We start from the raw sequence: 24,742 nt of genomic DNA on the forward strand, positions 1-24,742 counted from the left end.
CTTAGACAACAATACCACCTCATTTGGAAATTATGAGGAAGATAAATCAAGGATAACAATCAACTTGAAAATATCTTATGTAATCAGAAAGAAAAAAAATTGGTCAAGAAGCTAAAGGAGATATTTTTGAAGGGGATGAAGAAGAAGAAGATGAAGATTATGATGAGGAAGAACAAGACCAAGCCCCATTGGAACTCACTCAAGGTCAAGGAGAAGACCAAGAAGTAAATGTAGAAGGTGTTGAGGAAGAAGAAGTCAAGGAAGAACCTAAACCAAAGAAGAAGAAGAGGAAGGAAAAGGAGCCTATTGTAGAAATTCCAAAGAAAGTTGAGAAACCTTCACAAAAAAGCCAATGGTACCTATTACTAGAGTTATCACAAGGGTAGCTACAAAGCAAGTAAAGGAAGAAGCAAACCCTAAAGGGAAAATGATCATTGCTAAAGCAGAGCATAGTTAATCAAAAAATAAAATATATAAGAGGAGAAAGTATATAGCTCTAGCCAAGTTAGATGAGGAGAAAACTGAATTAGATAACATACATCAATTCAAAGTGGTAAGCCAAAATCCCTCCTTTGATTTAGATAATTTGTGTAAAAATATTAAGAAAAATGCAAATTTGTCTAGATTCACACATGTTGAATTTGATAAGTTAGGTAAGGTTGATAAGAATAAGGTAGATGAAGCCATATATTATATGATGGCCACATTCAAGACCACACCTATTGAGATTTCCAACTCACTACCAAAGAGCTTATATAAATGAGTTGAGCAGAAATGACAATTTGGTTTACAAACTAAAAGATAGAGTAGGGAGACTACATTAGCCCAAGTCATTCTTGAATTATAAAATAAAATGATTGATAAGGCTATGGAATTTCACAAAGGAAAATTTACCCCAAAATATAGAGCATTCCATATCTTAAAGAAGAATATAGAGGATGTGGTAACGAAAAGAAAAGCCACATGGAAAACTATTTATGGGTTACCCACTCTTGCTATAATAGAGAAAGGTGAGCAAGAAATGAAAAATCCTAAGAAAGATGAACAAAAGGCAAAAAGACTACAAAAGATGAACGGGTCAAGGATGGTCATGTGGAAGGCACTAAGGAAATAGTAGATGAAGAGGCCACAACTAAAGATGAGCAACGTGATGATCAAAATGTACTTGAGGTACAAGTGTCAAGTGTCAGTCCTCCACATGTAAACTGAGTAAGTCAATAGGACTTAATAGAAAAAAAAGGATGTTTCTAATAATTTTTCTTAAAACATTAATCTCTTGACAGAAGAAGTCTTAAAAAAGAAATTGAAGGATTCCACCTTAGCAACAAAACTATGCAAAAATCTTGTACTAGTGAGGATAGATGAAATTGACAAGGCAAAGTTAGCATCAGAAGGGGAGAAACAAAAAAATACATCTATTTTTCCCCCTACACTTACAAAGATAGAAGGGACATAAGCACCAAGTGTCACATCTAAGACATAAGATTCAATGCCCATTTTGGTATATCAAGTGAAGGATGTAGTGACACTAGATGTCAACACCTTTGTGCAAATTATTTCATCACTACAAATAGTATTAATAGTTGAAAAATATGAGACGAAAGTTCACATAGGTCAGGAAGCCAGTCCTGCACTTATTTCATAGAAGCAAGGTGAAGATGGAAAAGAAGTGAAGGAAAATAGGATTAAAGAGTCAATGTTGACTACTAATCTAGAGGAATAAATATCTATACAAACCTTGGTTATCCTACTAGTCTCTATATCTTGTATTACTAGTCAAACTCTTCAAAAGGACAAGCACAGATGCTACACCTTTACAAATGCCAAGGCCTAGTCCTAGTACATCTAAGCATTTTGAAGATACATCTTATGGAGATGTGGGCTTAGATGAGTTGATTGAACTACCCAATTTTGATCTTACAACAATCATCGTTCAAAAAATGAGCATTCTATAAGAAGCTCTTCATAGGAAGAAATAATGAGAGTTTCTAAGAAGGAGCATAAGAAGAAGCAAGTACTTCATGATATAAAAGGCATACTTCTTGATGATTTCATCCTACCAGAGCCAAGTATAGATAAACCAATTTTTGAGCAACTAGTAATCATTGTTGACAATATAAGTGATGAAGACTTGGACACTAACACTAAACTCTTAGAATGGTCTGAGAAGAAATTTTGCACTAAAGTACTTCATAAGATATCTAATGCTATTGTACTAAGACATGTTGATCTAGCAACCAAGATGTAGAGTATGAAGAAAGTGTTGGAGAATATATTCTCTCTTTTCACCAAGTTATAAGATGTGAATCTATTCATACAAGAAGTCTAGAGGGTTGTTGAACATCTACAAGGAGATCTATGAAAAACATGTACTACTCTTAAGTTATCTCCTATTCAAAGCCAAGCTTATTTCCAAAGGTTATTGTCTACTCAAGGTCAGCTAGTTGAGTTACACTCACAAGATGTAAACATAAGAGCTACCTTGATAAGCATTCAATCCATGTTGACCCCACACATGGAGGTGTTGCATAAGGATCTAGCTTATGCTTAAACTTTGTCGAAGAAATATTCTCATCTTTCTACTCATGATGGCTTAGTCGACCGTGCTGCCTTGGTGGATGTCTGATTCCAATCTCTAAAGGTAGCATGCAACAATTGGGATGCAACATTAAAGATCATCATCTAGGTCCACAAAACATTTTTTGACAAACACACTAATATTTTACTACCCATGATATGAATGTCAAAAAAGGTGGAATGAGAATAAAAAGGGGAAGTAAGTCAAAAGGAAGAACATGAAAAACAAGCATAGTAGTGGAGTAATAATGTAGAAATAGGGTATAGAAAAAGAAAACACATTTATTCAAGAGGAGTTATACAAAATTCAGCTACAAAAAGGACATATCAACTTAGGGGGAGTTATGCAATTTTGGGAGGAATAAGGTATGATTATTAAGCCATAAGTTTTTCAATTTTGAAGTTTTTTTAAATTTTGTATGGGAGCCAAGTAATGTATACAGATTGTCTGAGTGATGATCATATTGAGATTATATATGCATGACCAAGTGTTTTTTCTACTCATGTCAAAGGGGATATTGTTGATCTCATTTTGGTTATGAAAAATGAGTGACAACACACTTAAGTCATATTCAAGTAGAAACAAAGTGTATGCTGAGTGATTAGAGGAAGCCGAGAAATTAGTGTGACCCAAGTGATCAAAACATGTCAAGCATTAGTTTCCAGACAATGCATATCAAACAATAGACTTAGTCAGTGCTGAGCACTAATGTGTGTTGAGTCACTCTAGTAATGAGAAAGTCTATACATGTTGCATGATTTAGGTGTTGAGTAAACAATGGATGCTGAGTCATTCAGAAGCTAAGTTACAACATTGAAGATATAATGAGTGTCAAGCATCAAAGCCTTTGGATGCTGAGAAAATAATTTTTAGTATAGTTGTTTGTAATGGCACAAACTTCTATGTGAACCTTTTTTGGGCTGACCTAAGGATTGTTTTATGATTATAGAAGATAAGTATGAATGTATATTGTGAATCCCTATGCAATACATGCAACCAATAAAAAAAAGGGATATATTAAGTGATAATATGGATGAATCGTAGCCATTTATTGTAACATAACCCCAGTCCACCTAAGTCTTCTTAAGGATGGAAAACCCTATAGAGTTTTCAATGCATGTATGTGAGGAGAAGGAAAAATGCAAAGTGCAAAGAGAGAATTCATGGTTGTTGGCATTAAGTTATTATTGCCATTAGTGACAACACTTACTCAATTTTGAATGATCACCGAGTGCATCACTTAGTCTACAGTGTATATCGAGCATTCAGTGGTTACCTTGTAGGTTTATCACTTAAGTAATTCATACCAAGCATTCATGAAGCTACTGAGTGGGTGTACAACCCAGCAGTATCTATCGAGCTTCACAATTTACACGGAGCATTTCAATATCTACCGAGCAGTCTAACTCTGTCATGGAAGTGTAATATTTATCGAGTGATGGAAGTGTAACATTTACCAAGTGATGGAAGTGTAACATTTATCGAGTGATGGAAGTGTAATGTTTATCAAGTGATGGAAGTGTAACATTTACCAAGTGATGGAAGTATAATGTTTACCGAGTAATGGAAGTGTAGTGTTTACCAAGTGAAATCAAGGTAAAAGAAGGATCCAATTTTTACCAAGTGACACTACATCTACTGAGTCACCTGTGGTTACCGAGTTTAGAACTATGTCGAGTGATTAGTATGGACCGAGCCTTCACTTCTATTGATTGCATGATGATGCTAAGTAATGCAGTGGACACCGAGTATCAGAAGGTCACTAAGTTAGTTCAGTGAACCTCGGTTATTTACTATTGGGCTGACTCACTAATGTTTTGCTCACTTGTGTTATGGTCAACCTTGCAATTGTAATTATTGGAATGGTATATATGTAATGTATTATATCATTTGCAAGATGTATGGTATATGGATGAGAGTATCAAGAGAGAAATGTAATATTTTGAGAAGTGTAAATACAAATTAGTAGAAGAGAAAAATATTCAGGAAGGTCTACAAGGAGTAGTAAAGATTCATCAGTCACAAGAGGTGATCTATACTTCAAGGATCTAATCAGCAAATCAAGTTTGTAAGTAGATCCACTGTTTCATCCTAACAGGTGAATTAGTTTTGTAAATCCTTTAATAGGGTAGACTTAATAGTCTTTGTATAAATCTCCTAACGGAGTGCATACTTCAGTGTATGTTTTTAAATCCTCTAACAAGGTGGACCTAGTAGTCCTTTTTGCTCCTAACAGGGTAGATCACCAGAAGTGGTCAATGTAAGCCTTAACAGGCCAACTTCATACTACAGTAACAAAGTTTTGTTGGTATCATCCCCACCCCAATTTTACTTTCTATTTGGAATGTTTTTGGGTCACCAAATCACTATGTACATGTGTTATAAATGTTTTTTCTCTCATATATGCAGTAGATTAGATGAATGAATTGAGAATAGTATATATGCTTAAAGTGCTGAATTGTTTTAAAAGTTTTGAAGTTACTGATTCACCCCTCCCCTCTCAATAAAATATCATATCTTGAATATTTCCAATAATTGGTATCAAAGCTTTGTGGTTCTCAAGATAAAGTTTGATAGCTTGAGCAAAGATCAAGGACAATGGAGATATTCAGACTTGACAAAGCTATTGAAAATGAAAAGCTAGATCTAGAAATGGCCATGGCTCAACTCAAAGAAGCAAAGGAGCATCTTTCTCAATCCTTGAAGAGAAGGAAGGAAATTGCAAGACAAATGAATGATCATAGTATGTTGAAGAAAAGATAGAAGACCTTTTACCATCAAGTAGTTCAGATGAAGCTAATGAGGCTATCAAGGAACTCCTAGAAAAAAATGGTTCTCTGTAGGAAGAAGTAATAAAGCTTAAAAGAGAACAAGAAATCCAATCAATTAGGCTATGTGAAGTTTTCGAAGAGAGAGACAAGGAAAATGAAGAATTAGAGGCAAGAAATAATCAATCCCTTCAGCATGAAGATCTTGTAGATCAACTCTCTAATGCAAATGAAGAAATTATGAATTTGAGATCTGAGAATGAAATCCTAAGGAATGATTTAATCACTAAAAGACAAATCAATGAAAGTTTGGAAAATGACTTGATCACTAAAAAGAAAATCAATGAGAGAATGATGAAATCTCAAATAGACATGACTCAATTAAATCAACAAAGTGAGCAGAATCTTTATAGACAAAAAGGTAAAGATGGTCTTTGTTACAAGGAAGAAGGTGAAACCTCCAAACAAGGTGCCCAAAGGAATCAAAGACCTACTTGCAATCACTGTGGTAAGCTAGGTCACACATCAAACAAGTGTTGGATCAATGGAAAAGGTAAATTCAATGGTAAATGCTACAATTGTAGTAAGCATGGTCATAAAGCTAATGAATGCAAGGAGAAACCAAAATTTGAAGGAAATTATCACAAATGCAAGAAGCATGGTCACAAGGCATTCCAATGCAGATCCAAATCATTCCATCTAGCTGAAAAACTTGTTAAAGCAATATTTGGATGGGACTACAATACTTGGTGCAGATGTCATTATTGTGGAGAATATGGACACATTGGAAAATACTACACAAGACATCACCTAAGAAAGAAGGACACTATTGTAAGGTGTTTTACATGCACTAAACTCAATCATACACCTAAAAATTGCATGAACATAGGAAGAGTTGAAGATGAAAAGAAAACTTAAGCTGATAACATTTAGAAGTAGATGAGGCAACAGTAGATTCCAAAATCTATCAAACAAAATAGTTCAAATGATGGCAATGTCACTCAAGAAATGGGTGAATCCACCATCTCCAGTTAGATCCATAAATAAGGATATGGAACTACATCTTCTAGTAATATCTCAAGCAGTTCCAAAATAAAAGAAAGCAAAATGATCAAATTAGTATTCTAGATACACATAGATCAAAGAAAGCATATCTTTTGCCGAGTTGCATCTATCAAGGAAAGTCAGTTGAGGACCTTACCGAGATAGGTTGGGAGTAACAAAAGTTTTGTTTGATCACTGAGTTGCAAGCTTCTATTGAGAAAGTCAATGATAGCCTGTCAAGCACTATATCATCTCAGCTACCTTTGTACCAAGCATTAATGACAAAATTTTCATCAAAAGAATAGAATTTAATTTCATTCTTCATTGCAATTTCAAAGATAAGAAATTTTTAGGTGCAATTCAAGTAATTCTGAGTGATTCCAAGCAATTTTCTAGTGAAATATTTGTTCAAAAAATTTCTATCTTTTATCGAGCATCAATGGCATCCAGGAGCAGTAGGGATACCAAGGCAAAGAAAGGTTCAGAGATGCTAGTAAAGGGTACAGAATAGAAAGTCCCCAACTTCAAAAAAAATTTGACCGTTGCAGAATCACTTGACCCTAATGGTGCTCAATCTCAAATTCCACCAAAGGTACTCCTTATAAATGATATTTGTACACATTTTAAATGTTCTATTCAAGAGATTGGAAACCTAGAGATGGACAATGTCATAGGAGAAATGAGTGTTGATGGATCTTTGAAGCTTGAACATAAGCATCTTGAAACCAAAGGCTTGACTCATAGCTTGCATATGCCAAGAAGCTTCCAAACCAAATGGATTAGGTATATTTTGATTTGAGTGCACAATGGGCAACTATAGTTAGAGCAGCTAGTGTTAATCACAAAGAAGATGATTCACAAAATCATGGGTCTCCCTATGCTCAACAAAGTGAAGGTTACCAAAACCCAGGATGGGATGAGTTGTAGAAGATAACCCTAGTAGAGTGGGATGGTAGAGGTTTGAAGGTTAGCACTATATTTGATGTTGAACTAAGATTTGGCACTCATGTCATTGCCCACAAAATCTATAGCTCTAGTCAACTAAACAATGTACCTTGTGAGGTTTTGGATTTGGCCTTCAAAATTGTAAAGAAGAACCTTGAATTTGACCTATTGGAATTACTATTGAAACAATTAAACAAGAACATGGATAGTATAAGGACTTCAAAGAAAAATCCTTGTAAATTTGGTTCTCTATTGACTTGTTTATTCTTCTATATTCAAAAATTATTTCCATCTAAAGGAGCTATAGTGTGGAGAAAAGATATTCCCATTCTTTATTAGATTAATGAGTTTGTAGCAAAAATGGGTGAAAATTTTGATAGCATCATGGATAATTATTTTGAAGATTTCAAGGAAAGGATGAATAATAGGTTTCAAATACCACCAAAATTGGTTGAAGACTACAAAGATGATGTATGCTCTATGGTTGATTGTGATAAAGTATACATTCAAGCAGTTAGACCCCAAGTTGCATGGGTGAAACTTCTTCCTTATGAGGTTAATATTGATGAGGCCAGGGATATTATTGAAGCACTAGTGAATGAGCTAGTAGATCCAAAGCAAAAATTTTTTGGAACAAATGATGAGGAAAAGGCTAGAATTTAGCTTGAAATCAAGCTACCCCAGGCCATAAGCAAAGGCAAGAGGAAGATAGCAAAATTGAAAACTACTACCAGCCCTCTTATGCTTACAGAAGGAAAAGGTGAGGATGTAGAAGATGATGAAGAAGGTGAAGGAAAAGAAGAAAACAAAGAACATGAATTTGAAGAGGAACTGCCAAAGAAGAAAGGTAAGGCAATTATTACCAAACCTAAGAAGAAGCCTACTGCAGTATTCTCTAGAAGAACCAGAAAAGGCAAGTAGGAACCTATATTGGTCAGGCATCCAATCACATTCGAGGAAAGGCTTAAACAATTGGAAGAGGGAGCTGGCATCAAAAATTTCAAGGCATTGAAATTTGAAACAAGAACTAATGTTGAGAAAATGCAGATTGAGGAACTAGTACTCAATAAGATGGGTAAATGGAAATACTCCCCAGACCAGCTCGCCTCTCAAATATCCAAAGAACTATTGGAGAGATTGCAATCGAGATGGTAGTCAACCACCCAAACGGCTAAAGACATGTATGAACAATCTCTGAGGAATCTTCTACCGAGTCTTACTGAAGTGGAAATAAAGGCAGCAATGAAGAAACATGAAGGTAAAATGATGATTAGATTTCACACATGTTTGATTTTAATTAAAGACATTGAGTATGTTGTAAATGATGCAACAAACATGTGGAAGAACATTTATCATCTACAAAAGCCCAGTGAAAATCTAGTTGAAATCAAGGATGATGATAGCAGTGATAGTGATGATTTTGATAGCACTCCATCCATCACAGTTACTCCAGGAGAGCTTTATGCACTAATGAAAGAAAAAGAGGAAGAAGACAAGGAGGAAGAAGCACATGAGGAAGGAAAAGATGAAGACGATCTAGTTAAAATTGTAGCAGAAGTGATTGCATCCCTTCCTCACTCTCCACCAAAGACTGTTACATCTATAACCACCAAAGACTATTACATCCATTATGGAGACAGCTTGTGCAAGCAAGATTGTGAGCACAATTGCCACATCAATTTCTCAATCTTCACTGGCCACCTCCTAGCTCCAAGTATCTGAAATAGATGTACCAAGAACTTCATCTACCAAGCTGTCTATCACTTCTTCAGCTACCGAGCCAGCCTCCTCAGTTCCTTCATCATCAATGAGTGTAATAGTAAGTTCCACAATTTTGTCTCCATCAATTCTAGTAAGTTCTACAATTTTGTTTTTGTTAGCATCATTTGTATCCACTTCCACTCCAATCAGCTCAGATTCTACTATGGGTACTTTACCAAGTATGATACCATTTTTGGGAAGTGTTTTTTATCCGATTAATGCTTCTATTGGCATTCAATCCTCAAGTCCTATCCCAGTTTGCACTGCTAGCCCTTCTATCTCCACTATTGTGTCTGTTGCTAAGGTCAAACTAGTCATCACAAAAGTCAAACAAAAGTATCCATTAAAACTTTTGATCACTGGAAAGGAAATTGTAGAAGATATTAACTTAGACATAAAGATAGTGATTCCAAAGATTGATTATGACAATGCTACCATTGAAGAGATGAGGTTACCCAGTCAAATCATAGAGATGAAAGCTACATAGAAATATTTAAGATTAGAAAGGGATAAGGAATATAGAATAATTGAAAATGCTAAGAATATAATTATAGATGCCATAGGTGTTGAAGTAGATTCTACTCAACACATTTTGATTCAGTTAGAAGAGGTTGTACAAAAATTTAACGAGGATTTTTCTAGACAAGAGAAACTTATTGAGAAAGTTGAAAAGAAATTTGATAATAAGGTGCTAGAGCATATTTCTCAAAAGATAGCAATAAAGCAAGTTGAATTGTCAATTTTTTTCATAAATTTTGAAAATTCTTTTAATAATGTAGCATCACTTTTTGCTAAACTTTGTGATGTTTTTGGTTTTACCAAAGAAATAAAGGATAAGTTAAATAAAATTGACATTGATATGCAATCAAGTGCATCCAAGTTGAAGGTGGACTCCTCCTCCACAACCTCCCATCACACCAAGATCAAATATTTGGCAGAATTATTAAGAGAGGAAGCTAGGATTTGGTCTACACTCATAGACATCTAGAACATGATCCTTCCTATCATGGACACAATGCAAAAACATCTTGTTCATTGAAAAACATTGGTCCAAGATTAGAACTTCTCAGTGGCTGATCACTTGATCCAATTATCAGCAAAAGTTCAAATTGCTCTTTCCACTTGTCAAATTTTGTAGTAGACTTGGGATTGTACTTTTGCAACCATCCTTAAGGTACATCAAGAATTTCTATCTCACTTTGGTGTAGCCATATAAATTGTATATATGTAGTCCTTTGGCATTATTGTCAAAGAGGGGGAGAAATTTAGAGATTCAAAGATTTAGCATACTAAATGAGGAGAGTTATCACTATAAGTGATAGGGGGAGTTAGCACTCATTGGAGTTATCATGTGTACATAAGTATCTTTGTATGTACATTATTAGTCATCAAGAAGGTATATAGAAATGTATATGCAGCAGTTCTACAAAGATCAATTTTAAAAAACCAAAATTCAGTAAAGTCAAGTTATGTACATATATTTTGGCTCATAAGTGTTTTTTCACTAATGCCAAAGGGGGAGATTGTTGGCATTAAGTTATTATTGTCACTAGTGATAACACTTACTTGATTCTAAATGATTACCAAGTGCATCACTCAATCTACAGTGTATACCAAGCATTTAGAGGTTACCTTGTAGGTTCATCACTTAAGTAATTCATACCGAGCATTCATGAAGCTACCAAGTGGGTGTGCAACCCAACAGTATCTATCAAGCTTCATAGTTTACATTGAGCATCTCAGTATCCACCGAGCAGTCTAACTATGTCATGGAAGTGTAATGTTTACTAAGTGATGGAAGTGTAACATTTACTAGTGATGGAACTATAACATTTACCGAGTGATGGAAGTGCAACATTTACCGAGTGATGGAAGTGTAACATTTACCAAGTGATGAAAATGTAACATTTACAAAGTGATGGAAGTGTATCATTTACCAAGTAATGGAAGTGTAGTGTTTATCAAGTGAAATCAAGGTTAATGAAGGATCTAGTTTTTATCTAGTGACACTATATCTACCAAGTCATCTATGGTTACTAAGTTTAGAACTATGTCGAGTGATTAGTATGGACTAAGCCTTCACTTCTACCGAGTGCATGACAATGCCAAGTAATGTAGTGGACACCGAATATCAGAAGGTTATTGAGTTAGTTTAGTGAACTTGAGTTATTTACTATTGGGCTAACTCAGTAATGTTTTGTTCACTTGTGTTATGGCCAACCTTGCAATTGTAATGATTGGAATGGTATAGATGTAATGTATTATATCATTTGCAAGATGTATGGTATATGGATGAGAGTATCAAAAGAGACATGTAATATTTTGAGAGGTGTAAATATGAATCAGTAGAAGAGAAGAATATTCAGCAAGGTCTACAAGGAGCAGTAAAGATTCATCAGTCACAAGAGGTGATCTATACTTCAAGGATCTAATCAGCAAATCAAGTTTGTAAGTAGATCCACTATTTCATCCTAACAGGTGAATCAATTTTGTAAATCTTTTAATAGGGTAGACTTAACAGTCTTTGTATAAATCTCCTAACAAAGTGCATACTTCAATGTATGTTTGTAAATCCTCTAACAAGGTAGACCTAGCAGTCCTTTTTTCTCCTAACAAGGAAGATCACTAGAAGTGGTTAATATAAGCCTTAATAGGCCAACTTCATACTGCAATAACAAAGTTTTTTGGGTATCATCCCCACCCCAATTTTACTTTCTATTTGGAAGGTTTCTGAGTCACCAAATCACTATGTTCATGTGTTATAAATATTTTCTCTCTCATATATGTAGTATATTAGATGAATGAATTGAGAATATTATATATGGTTAAAGTGCTGAATTTTTTAAAAAGTTTTGAAGTTATTGATTCACCCCTCCCCTCTCAGTAACATATCATATCTTGAATATTTCCAACAATGGTGACTAAGGAAGTTGTTAGAGATGAATGAATTGTAGAATCAATTGCAAGAGAACAAAATAGAGTAGAGAGAGAATAAAGGAGATATATCTAATTAGGAGGACCAAGTACACATCAAGAAAGGGAAGATCTAACATCTAGAAGATATGTGCTAACTAAAGGATCAATTTTGTAACATTCTAACAGGTGAATTAGTGAAAATATCCTAATAAAGTAACCTTAATATGTTTCAAGTTCTAATAAACTTTTTTAATTCTCTTAACCAAGTGCTTACTTTGTTGTGACTTTAAGTCCTCTAACAAAGTACACTTTAAGTAGGGCATTAAAATCCTTTACTAGGTGAGACTTAATAGTTTTTGTAAGCCTTTAATAAGGAAAACCTTTCATAGGGTAGATAATAAATTATGATCATACAATTGTAACCTTCATTGGATACACTTTACAACCATAGTAGTGAAGATTTGTGGGTGTAACCCTTACCCCAGTTTTATATTTTGTTTGGAGGGTTTATGGGTAACCATTATCTTATGTCAAGTGCTATTTACTTTATGTTATGTATGACATGCATGGATAGTTATTTTAGTTTACATATTTTATTATGAGATGGATATGTGGTGATCATATTTTGGTTAAATTTTTGAAGTTTTGATTCCTCCCCCCCACCTCAAAATTCACTCTTCCATTAAGTAACTCCAACATTGCATTAATGTGACAACATCTTATTTGTTCACACCCTTCTACCAATTGTATTATCTCTTCTACAAGTTTAACAACTTCTTCTAGATCCTCCTCCTCTTTTTTCACATCTTCACAAAATCATTCTATCTTCCCTAAAATTATCATTGTCTATGATAATGCAGTCTCCCTAATTTGTCTTTCAGTGGATAATGCCCACTTCTACTTAGCATCAACTTTACTATAAAAATTCTCAAGAATGCATTGACCTAACTCTATAGGTATAGATTTGAACTATATCATCATATATTTTTCAAGCTTCTCTTGGTTTTCTTTATTTAAAGAGTCAAACTTTATTTTCTTCAATGCTTCTATACTAGATAACTCTTTCATTGTCTTAAATACTTGGTCAACAATTTTTGGAGGTAGTCTCAGCACAATTTGAAGTTTTTTTCATATCATCAGAATCTATTTCTTCATTATCTTCCTCTTCTTCATGTGTTTGACTATTTTTCTCCTCGGTCTCCTAGGTAGGTTTTTCTTGGGTGATTTGGTTGCCTTCCTCTTTGCTGGAATTCCTTTCTCTTTTGCAATGAGGAGCTAAGTTTCCTCTGAACTTTTAATTACTCTTATTTTTTATTTTGACTTAGGTTGTGTAACAACCTTCTTTACAACTTCTTAAGATCCTCTTTTATTTTGGATCAACAATTACTATTTTCTTATGCTTTGTTTCCTTGGACTCAAAAATAACCATCTCTTTTCCCTTAGATGACTTGACTTTGGCTTCTTTTTTAGATTCATCATCCTCTCCTTTTCCTTTAGTGATCTAAAGTTTACTTTCACCAAGTTTTCCCTTAAGATCCTTCTTTCTTTTTCTATCTATCTTGGCAACTTTTATTTCTAATGTTATTCAACTATTGGCTATGGCATATCTACCGAATGACTCATCATTTGCATCAATCTCTTCAGATAGTAGTGTAGTCACTATTGTTGTCACTTCATCAATACTTACTCCATATTGCATCAGCCTTATCCATGCAACCCTTGATAGTACTTCTTGTGCATATATAAGCTCTATATCTACCATGAAGCATAAATCATCAAAATAATTATCTATGACCAACTTAGGTATCTTCATTTAGGTTTTTATCTTGTTCTCTAATTCCTTAAAATAGCTATCCATTAAAACTTAATTTTTTTTTGATGATGTATTCTTTTCTTTTCTTATCACTCCAATATTCTATGACAATTATTGTAGTTATCACTTAGAAAGATCATAACTATGATCTTTCTTCATGATTTTGTATCCCAAGTCCACGACAATGCAATGCACACTATTTATTCAGATTGACTGATAGACCTTGTTACAATCACATGTACTCAACGTCAATGATAGTGTCATATCATAACCATTCAATTTTTCCTTCATTTGTTTCTCAACAACATTCCTTGTAGTACTTCTTATTTATTTAGGTCTATCTAAAGTAGGATAACTAGTAACTTAGCATATTATGGCCTTTTTAATCTTGATTGGTCCACCCTCTAACCAAATCTTCATATCATGTATTTAGAATTTGAAAAAATTTAGAAAGGCTAGGGCACAAGTCAACCCTTTCTCAACAACTATCTTATGTTCATCCTTCAACACTCTATAATCACAAAATTTATCATATACTACATGAAGTCCATATTCTCCAATTTCTTCCACTTTACATATATAATGTGATCATATATCGTGAACCATCAATACCCTTGGTGGATTGGTGATTGGGTGCCAAATTCATCACCAGTCAATACAATGTTAAGATATGCCTTGAAATTTAGTAGGGGCTACTAATTGTTCCTCATAATATATGCATTTCTCTCCTTCAAAATTTCTTTCACAATCATAGATGTAGATGATTCCATTTCTAAACTAGGGCTCAAATAATTTTTTTTCAACAACAACTAAAATAACTTAACTTGGTGCTAAAAACTTAGCTTAAAGTGATCCTTCAATTTGACAATGACACACTATGATTTTCTTTCTATATCATTGGAATCACCTTTGAATCACTTGTGCATTGAAAATCACTTGGTAAAATGAAAATAAATAACAAAATTTGATATATACCTTCAATATATCCATTTAGGTCTACAATAAATGTGTTTGTACCTAGGTAGGTGCAAAATAGTTGTCTTGGCCTTTCACGCCTCTTCTCATTCAAATACTCTATCACTATCACCTCACTTAGTCAAAACCAATTCATCAGCTTAGTCAATTTAAGATCTTGGTCTATATTTCAATGCTTAGTCAATAAAATCTATATAACTAATGCTCAACATATGATAGTGTAACATACTCCATTGCCCAATACTTCTCTCAGATTTTTCCTTGTGCATTTTAATTCATGATGATATGGAATTTTGATCACTTTTCTTGTTAGGAATTGATACGTGATATAACATTTAAGTATAGAGAGCCTCACATACCTTCTTTTTTATTCATATGTGGTTTGATCACTTGATCCATTGGATTGAATGATATCAACTTGTTTTTCTCCATTACTTCTAGCTTCTGCTATCTCTTTCCATGTTTTGTTCATCTCAATTTTCCATTTTCCTTTATTTCTTTTACTATTTGGTGCTTTTTCTCAGGTCCTATAGTTATTACTACATGTCCAATCTTGAGCCAACTAAAACAAACTAGGTTTCCATTCAACCATTTCTTATAGTTACGTCTGAAATGTGTCAATGCAATTCTCTAGAATGTTCCCATACTCTCCACAGTACTCAAAATCATACCATGTGTTGTAATCCCAATTGTAAGAATGACCTTGCTTAGGTGTATGTGTTTTCTTTTTAGACACCCAATTAGATTTTTCCTTGGTTGTGCATTCATGAGCTCTATGTCCATATTTCTAAGAGTTGTAACAATGTCCTCCAGATCTAGATGTAGAAGCTGCATCACTTTTCTTTGACCTTCATTCATGTGCTTGGTGCCCTTTCTTCTTGCATTTAAAATAGTTACCAATAAACTTAGGTTTAGGATTTTGCATACTATTTTTTCTTTTGCAAATTTTCATCATGTTTCCAAGTTTACCAAAATGATGACAAGTAGCTTTTCCTATGGATTTTGCATTAATTTGATCATCACTCTTTGATGACTCTACTTTCTTAGTAGATGAAGAGTGCTTGACATGTCCTAGATCAGAAGTATCACTAGATGACCTTGTTAATTTGATTAGTTCTTCAAAGTATTTGATATCCTCACTTGGTTTGTCCATTTTCTCCTAAAGTTCTTTCTTAGATCTTGACTTATTCCTTAGTTGATCACTTTGTAATCTCAGGTGTGATCTCCACATCCTTTCTGTTCAACTCTTGATTTGCAAACAACAAATGGTTCATCATGTCCAACTAATTTTTTTAAAAGCTTTTTCACATCAAATTCTCTTTCTTCATGTTTGGTAGCTATTTTTATTTTGTCTTCTTCAACCATGATTTTTTCTTCTTCAGCCTTTTTCTTTCATTTAGTCACATCACATATTCTCACTAATTGAATTTCTTGATATCTTTTGAGTTCTTTGAAATCTTTATTCATAGGTTTGTTCTTCTCTAGTAGATCTACTATAGTTGCATCACTACCATAAATATTTCTACATTTAAGAAATCCTTGTGTATCAACTTCCTTGTTAATTTATTCATTCTGTTGAATGACCATCTCTTTCCTTTTCTTTAAGGATTTCCTTAACTCATCTTTTTCTCCTTCAAGTTGCTATAGTATAATCTAGGTTTCAATCATCTAGTACTCAATGATTTTTCCTATTTTTTATTCCTCCATTTCAAGATCTTGTGCTCTCAATATATTAGACTTCATTCAATATAAATGCACTCTAATAGCATTTTTTGGTAATCTTAATGGGAAACAAGATACTTGGGGGGTGGGGGGGTTGAATCATGATCTATAAAAATTTTCACTTATAAAATAATTAATTTTATTCACACATAATCCATATCATATCTTAGATCTCATACCATATAATAATAATAATAAAATATGTCTAAGCATAACATTCATGAAAACATAAACTCGTAACACAATGATTTTGGTAACAAAGAAACACTTCAAGTTGAAGGTAAAACTGGAGTTGCAATGAAACCCACAAATCTTTAAATTTTCAATAAAAAAAGTTCTATTAAGGCTACAATTTGATCACTTTTTATAACCTACCCTATGAGGGGTCTTCTCTACTAAAAGAATTTAAGACTATTAGGTCTTACCTTGTTAAAGGATTTTACACTTACAATAAAGTAAGGAATCTATTAGGAGATTTAAATAAGGTCTATTAGAACCATTCTATTAAGATATTTTCCCTCACTCAATCTATCAAAATTGATTTAGTACCTGATCCTTTGGTTTTCTCTAAAAGCTATTTATGAATTTCCTCTCTTCAAAATCTCAATGTGATCTCCTTATTTGATAACTCTATTTTGTCCTTCACTACTCTAGTTTCTCTATCTAACCTCCTTTCAGAATTAGCCTTCCTTCACTCTATACTTATATTTTTCTCTCCTTCATGCTCACTTCTTCTCTCTATATTGATCTTAGGTTTGAGTCCCTTCTTAAAAACATAATCATAGAATTTTCTATATTAGGATGTCTCATGCTCAGTCATAACTAGCACTAGTCATGCTATCACTTGGATTCCATATGCTTGGCATATATTGAGTCACTTAGAATTGACTAACTTTCTAAATGTTTTGTCTCTTCTTTGCTACTTGACTTTTGTGCTAACTTAGTTTGTACTTGGGTGCTCAACAACCTTTGAATTTTTTGACATATAAAGAAATATAAACAAGTCCTTTGTAACTCAACCTTCTTTGGATGGCTTGGTCACAATGATGACCATCCAACACTTCCTTGGAGATGACTAAGTGTTAGACACTAATAGGAAACTTAGACTTAGAGATCAACAATTTTAAGAATCAAAGAAGACTACCTAAGAGAACATATAAAATAATATTGCATATACAACACAATATGTAATGACATATAGAAGAAGAGAGATACATAGAGAAGAATGTGTGCATCATGTTTTATTTATTCATTTCCTTGTGCTAATGGAGAAATAAGAATCATCCAAACTAATCTTAAAAACATATAAAAAGGAGAAAAATATGGGGAAATGTAACAAAACACACAAAGACTACCATACAAAAAAAAGTCCACTTTAAGCACATTTCATTTCCCTTCAATATCAATGTGCATCATTAGAGAAAGGTGGGAAAATCACTAGAGGAAAAAAATCTAATAGAACAGGAAGGACAACTAGATCCAAGAAAGGAATATAGTTGGAGTAATTGTGCTCTATACTAGGAGTAAGTGCAAACTATTTAGAAAGTGTGTTAGTAAAATAATAGTGCATATTAGTATTTTCATATTCGTCATCACTAACATATGCATTATTATTTGAATTGGTAATCTCATCATCAAGAGTATGGAAGAAAATCTAAGACATGAACATAATCATCATGTTTATCAGTTCTTGTGTTACTACTATGGTTAACTTTCTTCAAATATTGAAGCATTATGCATTTATACAAGTAATTAAAAGGTTGAGAAGATGATATAGTATGAGAAGAAAGAGAACTATCCTTGGCCTTAGCTTGACAATTCTCATGATACTGATTAGAATGTTGATTGTAAATAGTCTTACAAGATAAACATGAATGATTAGGATCAACTAATATAGGTTCTATGAAGGGAACAACAAAAAGTTGAGAGATGTTATGTAAAGGAGGAATATGTTGGGTAGGTAAGATATCTATAGGAGGATCAATCTTATAAGGCTAAGATCAACAATAGGTATTGGTTTAAATAATTATTAACTATTTACTTAGGCTAATGCATATTAATATAAGTTATCATGTAGACACATAGGAGTTTTCATATTCATATTAGTTATCATGTAGAAAACAAAGTAAAATTTTCTTCTTATTTGAGAAAATGTTGTCTACTACATCTCTTTATGAGATACACCTTTATATTCTTATCCTCTCATTGTTGCACACACTTTCATGTACAATGGACGATAATCCACTATTGGTGGACATTTTCTAAGCAGTTTCTTATGTTTTTTTTGACCCCTAGTAATCTTCTTTTTCTTTATATACAAGGCACTTCTATGGTGTATTCATCCAATTATTTGATTATCCATTCTCATTTGATCATCTCTTTTCTTTCTTGTGTTATCTTTTGTGCTTCTAGATCTTGGCATTTCATTGTTTCCTTTGGAAAATTCTTACATAGTGTAAGGTCTTGAGGCATATTATTACATGGTATCAGAGATATAGGAGTTTCATTACATAGCCATTATAGAGAATTTTTTTGTTATAGGTCAAGATTGAAGCTTGTTGGTGCAAATCAAATATTGGCATCAAATTTAGAAGGTCCAAAAACTTCAAAATTGATTCTTCTTTCATCCAAATTACACATCTGAGGCAAAATCTAGATTCATTTTATTTTTGGAGGTGCGGTGGCAATGATTCAAGAAAAAAAATTATAGAGGTGATTTTCAGACAATGATATCTCACTCATTTGTGCTCATTTTTTTGACCAATTCTTTTTTAGGGGTAGAATTGCATGACTTACACATTATTGTGGGTTGTTTGTAATCTTGGTTCCTAAATTTTTAATGAAAATTGAAAACCCCATTTTTTACCACTTTAAAAGCTTCATTTGGGCTCATATGGACACATTTTAGGTGTTATTTTTTTGAAAGTGTATAATCTTTCTAGACCTAGTATTAGTTTGGAGTAACTTTGAGTGAACATAGTACTTTCAACATTTGGTCATTTTTGGCACTTTTACTTAATTAGATCCTTTAGAAATCTTCTGGCTTATCTTGTTGAGTTTGTTATAGCTTCATATTTTTTGTTGTAACAATCAAAATCAAATGTCAAATTTGGTTCATTTTGAAAAGTGGAAATTGTACACACACTAAGTATAAAGTGCCAAAATCATTCTCTTTTTTTTTTTTTGGTGGGGGGGGGGGGGGGGGGGGGGGCAGGGAGGGGGGTTTGTTCCTTTGATTGAGTGATTTGGGGGCTCATCTTGTGTATTTTTGGTTCTATTTCTTTTGCCTTATTTCATTTTTAATCATGGGTTTTCCTAGATTTCCAATTTTAACTCCAAATAATTATGCTACATGGAAAATTAGAGAATGGATTAAATGATGGAAAAAGGTTTAATATATTGTATTGATGGAACCGTGGTTGCACCATCTAGTCTTGATAAACTAAATGAATGAAATCAAAACAATAAAGTTTCTATTGGTACTTTGAGGAAGTATGTACATTATGATCTTATCTTCCATATTGACAATTGCAAAACTATAAAGGAAGCATGGGATAAATTTATTAGCTTGTATGCAAATGTAGACAAAGCTAGGGGTTATGAACCTAATGAAAATATTATGTCATTATATCCTAAGGAGTTTGACACAACTCAAGACTATATCACAAATGCACATGAGATAAGGTAAATGGTTAAGGATTGTGGAATTACTATAGAGGATGAAAAATTGATCCATAATTTCATGAGAAAAATTCCTCCACGATATGCACTATTAGTTTCTAACTTCAACACTCATAAGTTTTCCTTAGGTTCTTCTTACCCCATGCCTTCATTTTATGCCTTCACAGAGATGTTGATGGTATAATAACCAAACTTGATGAGCATGGAGATTATCAAGTCTTCAAAGTCTAAAGCATTGGTGGCTAGTAAAGGGAATCAAGGAGAAAGGTCTAACAAGAAGCATAAATCATGGCAACAAAATTCACAACAAGAGAAAGAACACTTAACCTCCTCACCACAAGACAAATCCAACAATAAGGGAAAGTCATCAAAGAAGGATTTGATTACTTGTGCATATTGCAAGAAGAATGAACACGGATAACATCATTCTTATAAGAAGAAGATAGATGAACTCAAGAATCTTCTTAAGAAGAATCAAATTAGCCTAACTTCAAGAATGAATACTTCATCCTCTTCTTCACATTTGTATTTTGATAAAGAAAATAATCACATGGGAAAAGGTCAAGCATTAGTTTCTACTTCAAGTCATGATTCAAGGAGATGAATTCTTGATTCAAGAGCTTATCATCATATGACATCTTCATAGTGTATGTTTTAATCATTTGATCCTTGCAATAATCCACCTATACTTATGGGAAATCATACTTACATGCATTTTATTAGGAAAGGAACTATTGATAAAGGGGAGGGATACTTCAAACATTTTTTGTGTGTACCTCATCTAAATCATAACTTCTTTCAATCTATCAACCCACTCATGGAGATACAAGGACTATAAAATTCATAGCTGGTTTATTTTTTATTAGAGACTTGGAGACTAAATAGATCATTACTACATGGGTGGTTGATCATGCATATCAACTATACTACTCAAACTTTGGTCATCATGATGATAGTAATTTTTCAATAGATTTTGATCTCATTTCCAGTGATGATTTAGATTTTGAGAAGTTTAGCTACCTAAACTTGGGTATTTTCACATATGATCAATTTCCTAAGTCTTCCATTTATTCTGATCCTATTGTATCTATTATTTCTCTTGATAATTCTTGTATTTACATAGTTATGGATTTAGGTGATTCAGTGTAGGTGGATATTTATTGTCTTCAAAACTAAGTTCTATGGGATGACTACTTAAAAGACATTGGAAATTTATTTGTGGAGTCCTATATTGCAGATTTGTGAGATATTATTTATGATATTCATCTTCTCTTTGGTGAAGATGATCCTTCTTTAGTTGTTGCAATGGAATGATCTAACCCTCAGCTCCATTCTTACTTGATCATTATTTTGAGGTTGATATGATGGTAGGTACATTAATACAATAGTTAGAGGAGGTCACTTTCTCTTTGGAAGAGACACTTGAGTCTTTCATACATGCTCTACATTCGTCCTTAGTTGATCTTGACTTGTTTTTTTTAGTAGAGTTGTAATGCCCTACCCAAAGAACTTTGGAACAAGGATTCAATTCAATCTAAGATAAATATTTTTCAACAAGTATGGATGTACATGACACTCAACATATCAGGATCACAAGGATTGCAATGGAAGACTTACCCATAATCCCAACAACCAATGAATCTCAAAACCCCACTACTAAACTTACACACTCAAATAGAGAAATGAAACCAAACATGACAATAGAAAAAGGAATCATTTATTTGTTGGAGCATGGAAATTTAAGAAAAACCAAAGGGGACTTAGAACACCAAATTTTGTTCCCCAAAAACTAGTGGAGATACCCTCTATTTTTTACGTAAGGAAACACAAATGATAGTTTGACACAAGGAAGTACAACATGTCATGCAAGGACCTACCTTTCACACAAGGAAATGAACCAAATAACAAGAGGAAATGCTTAACCTAGCAGCCAAAACACCCAAAATTGGTGTGGAGTTTAGCATGAGGAAATGCTATAAACCACGTAAGGAAACTGAGCACCCATGCAAACTTTTTCACTCTGGTAGAGAAAGTTTAGTTTCATGAGAGGATACAAATCAAAAATATAGAAAAAATTAAGGTAAAAAGCCAAGAAATTAATCTCCTCCATATTAGGGAGTACTAGATCCAAAAATTGAGGATTAAACACTCGTAGACCATAACTACAAGATAAAAACTACATCCTACCATCTGAAACATAGCAATGAAAAAACGTACTAAAAGAAACATCATAGTGTATAGAAGCAACATCACAATATACAAGAATAACATAACTCATGTGTGGTTCCTCCCAACCATAATAGCATCATGAGACCTCAAAGGTCCCAACCATCCCTTGCACTTAACATTTTAAACTACCAACCAGATTGTAGGAGTTTTCCTATGAGAACATCACTACTAATATATAAGTTACATCATAAGAATAAGGAAATCTATCATGCTAATAAGTAAAGCATTAAATATTCCAACTAATCGAGCTTGTCATCTAATCCTATGCTAAACATCATAATAGTGAAATGCATCTAATCAACTAACATCATCTAACCATGATATCCAAGAATTTCAATGAATGCATAAATTACAAGATAACATACTCTAGAACCCAAAGTACCAAGTGATACAACAAGCAATGGTCATACTAGAATAATAGAAAATCTTGTTGGACATATAGATGGAGTAACTAAGAGGTGGGGGGGGGGGGGGGGGGTGAATCAGTTACCATAAAAACAAATCCACAGATCCCTTAGATGTCTTATAAAACTAGTTACTATTGTCACTCAGTAACCATACAGAAAAATGTTGTAACTTGGTAGATGCAATGTATGTTATCTTTAACAGATCTCTAAGTATTCATAGTAATTAACATGCAACTATAAAAGAAATAATATGAACACATGAGACACCAAATTTGACGTGGAAACCCAATATGGAAAAAACCACCAAGTAACTAGCTACTATTTTTCACTATTCTAAAGTGAGCCCTTTTAGGAGCCAACCCTATTAAAGGTTACAAAACACACTATTAGGTGTGACTTTGTTAGAGGATTTAATCACCCTATTAGGAGTGGCCTTGCAAAAGGTCTTTAGAGAAATTCAATAGAACTATCACCTTGTTAGAGGATTTAATAACCCTATTAGGAGTGGCCTTACAAAAAGGTCTATAGAAAAATTCAATAGAACTATCACCTTGTTAGAGGATTTACAAATGGCTATTAAACCAACTCTATTAAGAAATTTAGGAATCACTGCTACAATGGTGAGAAAGTAACAATGACTTGACCTAAATGAGATGTGACTAAATTGTTGATATAGATCTCTGTTCTGTTTCACTAGATCCTCTCTAATCAAATAAGTCTTTCCTACTCCTCAAGGATATCTAACCATCCTTCAAAGTTCACTCACACTTTCCTCTTCACACAATCAACACACTTTCATGCTTGCTCATTAGTCTTTATAATTCTCAACTTGACCTTTTATTTATACCTTACAAATTGTCAAGTCATCTCATTTATAAGTTACAATTACCAATAATCATTACCTCAATCAGCTATAATTATTACATAAAAAAATTAAAATTTATTTTCCAAAACAATGAAATCCTTCATTGGCTGACCCTGCTTGGTAAACATTGTTCCAGAACTAATTTCTAGTGCTAACCAACTGAAACTTAGTTAACACTACAAACTTTGCGAAATCCTTTGGAGATCGAATAAACTCAGTAAACATTGAGTTTCCTTTGTTAACCTTGTAAGCTTGGTTACCAGTGACTTCTACCAAAAAATCCTTTGATGCTTGAGTGAGCTCAGTAGACACTATTTCCATGGAGTAATTTTTAGGAACATGCAGTATACTTTGGAATTTGCTTTGTTGACTACCTGAGCTTGGTAGATATTGTCTGCCAACTGATATGACATTTAAGTAATATCAAAGACAACACACAATTAAACAATTATATCAAACAATCTCCCTCTTTGGCATTGATGACAACACAACATGTCATAGCACAAAGAAATTTGAAGACAATTCTTTTTTGACAGAACATTTCTCCCTCTTAGATTTTATGCCACAAACTTCTCTAATGTAGTAATCTCCCTCTATAAAGGAATTACATATCAAAATCTCCTTCAAACAAATTCAAATTTCAGAAAGATATGATAGTAAACTCTTCCTCTTTAACAACACATACCAAATAAGTAACAATGTACCTTAAGTACTGATTCATATGCAATGTTCCCATGACTATGTTGCATCAACTGATAGATCTTCAACTTGGTTCTTGTTGATGCATCACTAAAAATTTATCTTAGTGAGCTTCAGATAGGGGAATGACCCCTAGCTTACCTCTTCGATACAAGAATGCATCCTTAGGTAATGGCTTGGTGAATATGTCAGCAATCTATTCTTTTGTATGAACATATTCCAATCTAATCTCCTTATCCTGCACCAATTCTCTGACAAAGTGATACTTTATTGCAATGTGCTTGGTTTTAGAATGCATTACTAGATTCTTTGATATGTTTATTGCACTTGTATTATCAA

The sequence above is a fragment of the Cupressus sempervirens genome, chromosome 4, assembly GCF_028749045.1.
Source record: "Cupressus sempervirens isolate cs-2001-9-10 chromosome 4, ASM2874904v1, whole genome shotgun sequence".
NCBI classification, from domain to species: domain Eukaryota; kingdom Viridiplantae; phylum Streptophyta; class Pinopsida; order Cupressales; family Cupressaceae; genus Cupressus; species Cupressus sempervirens.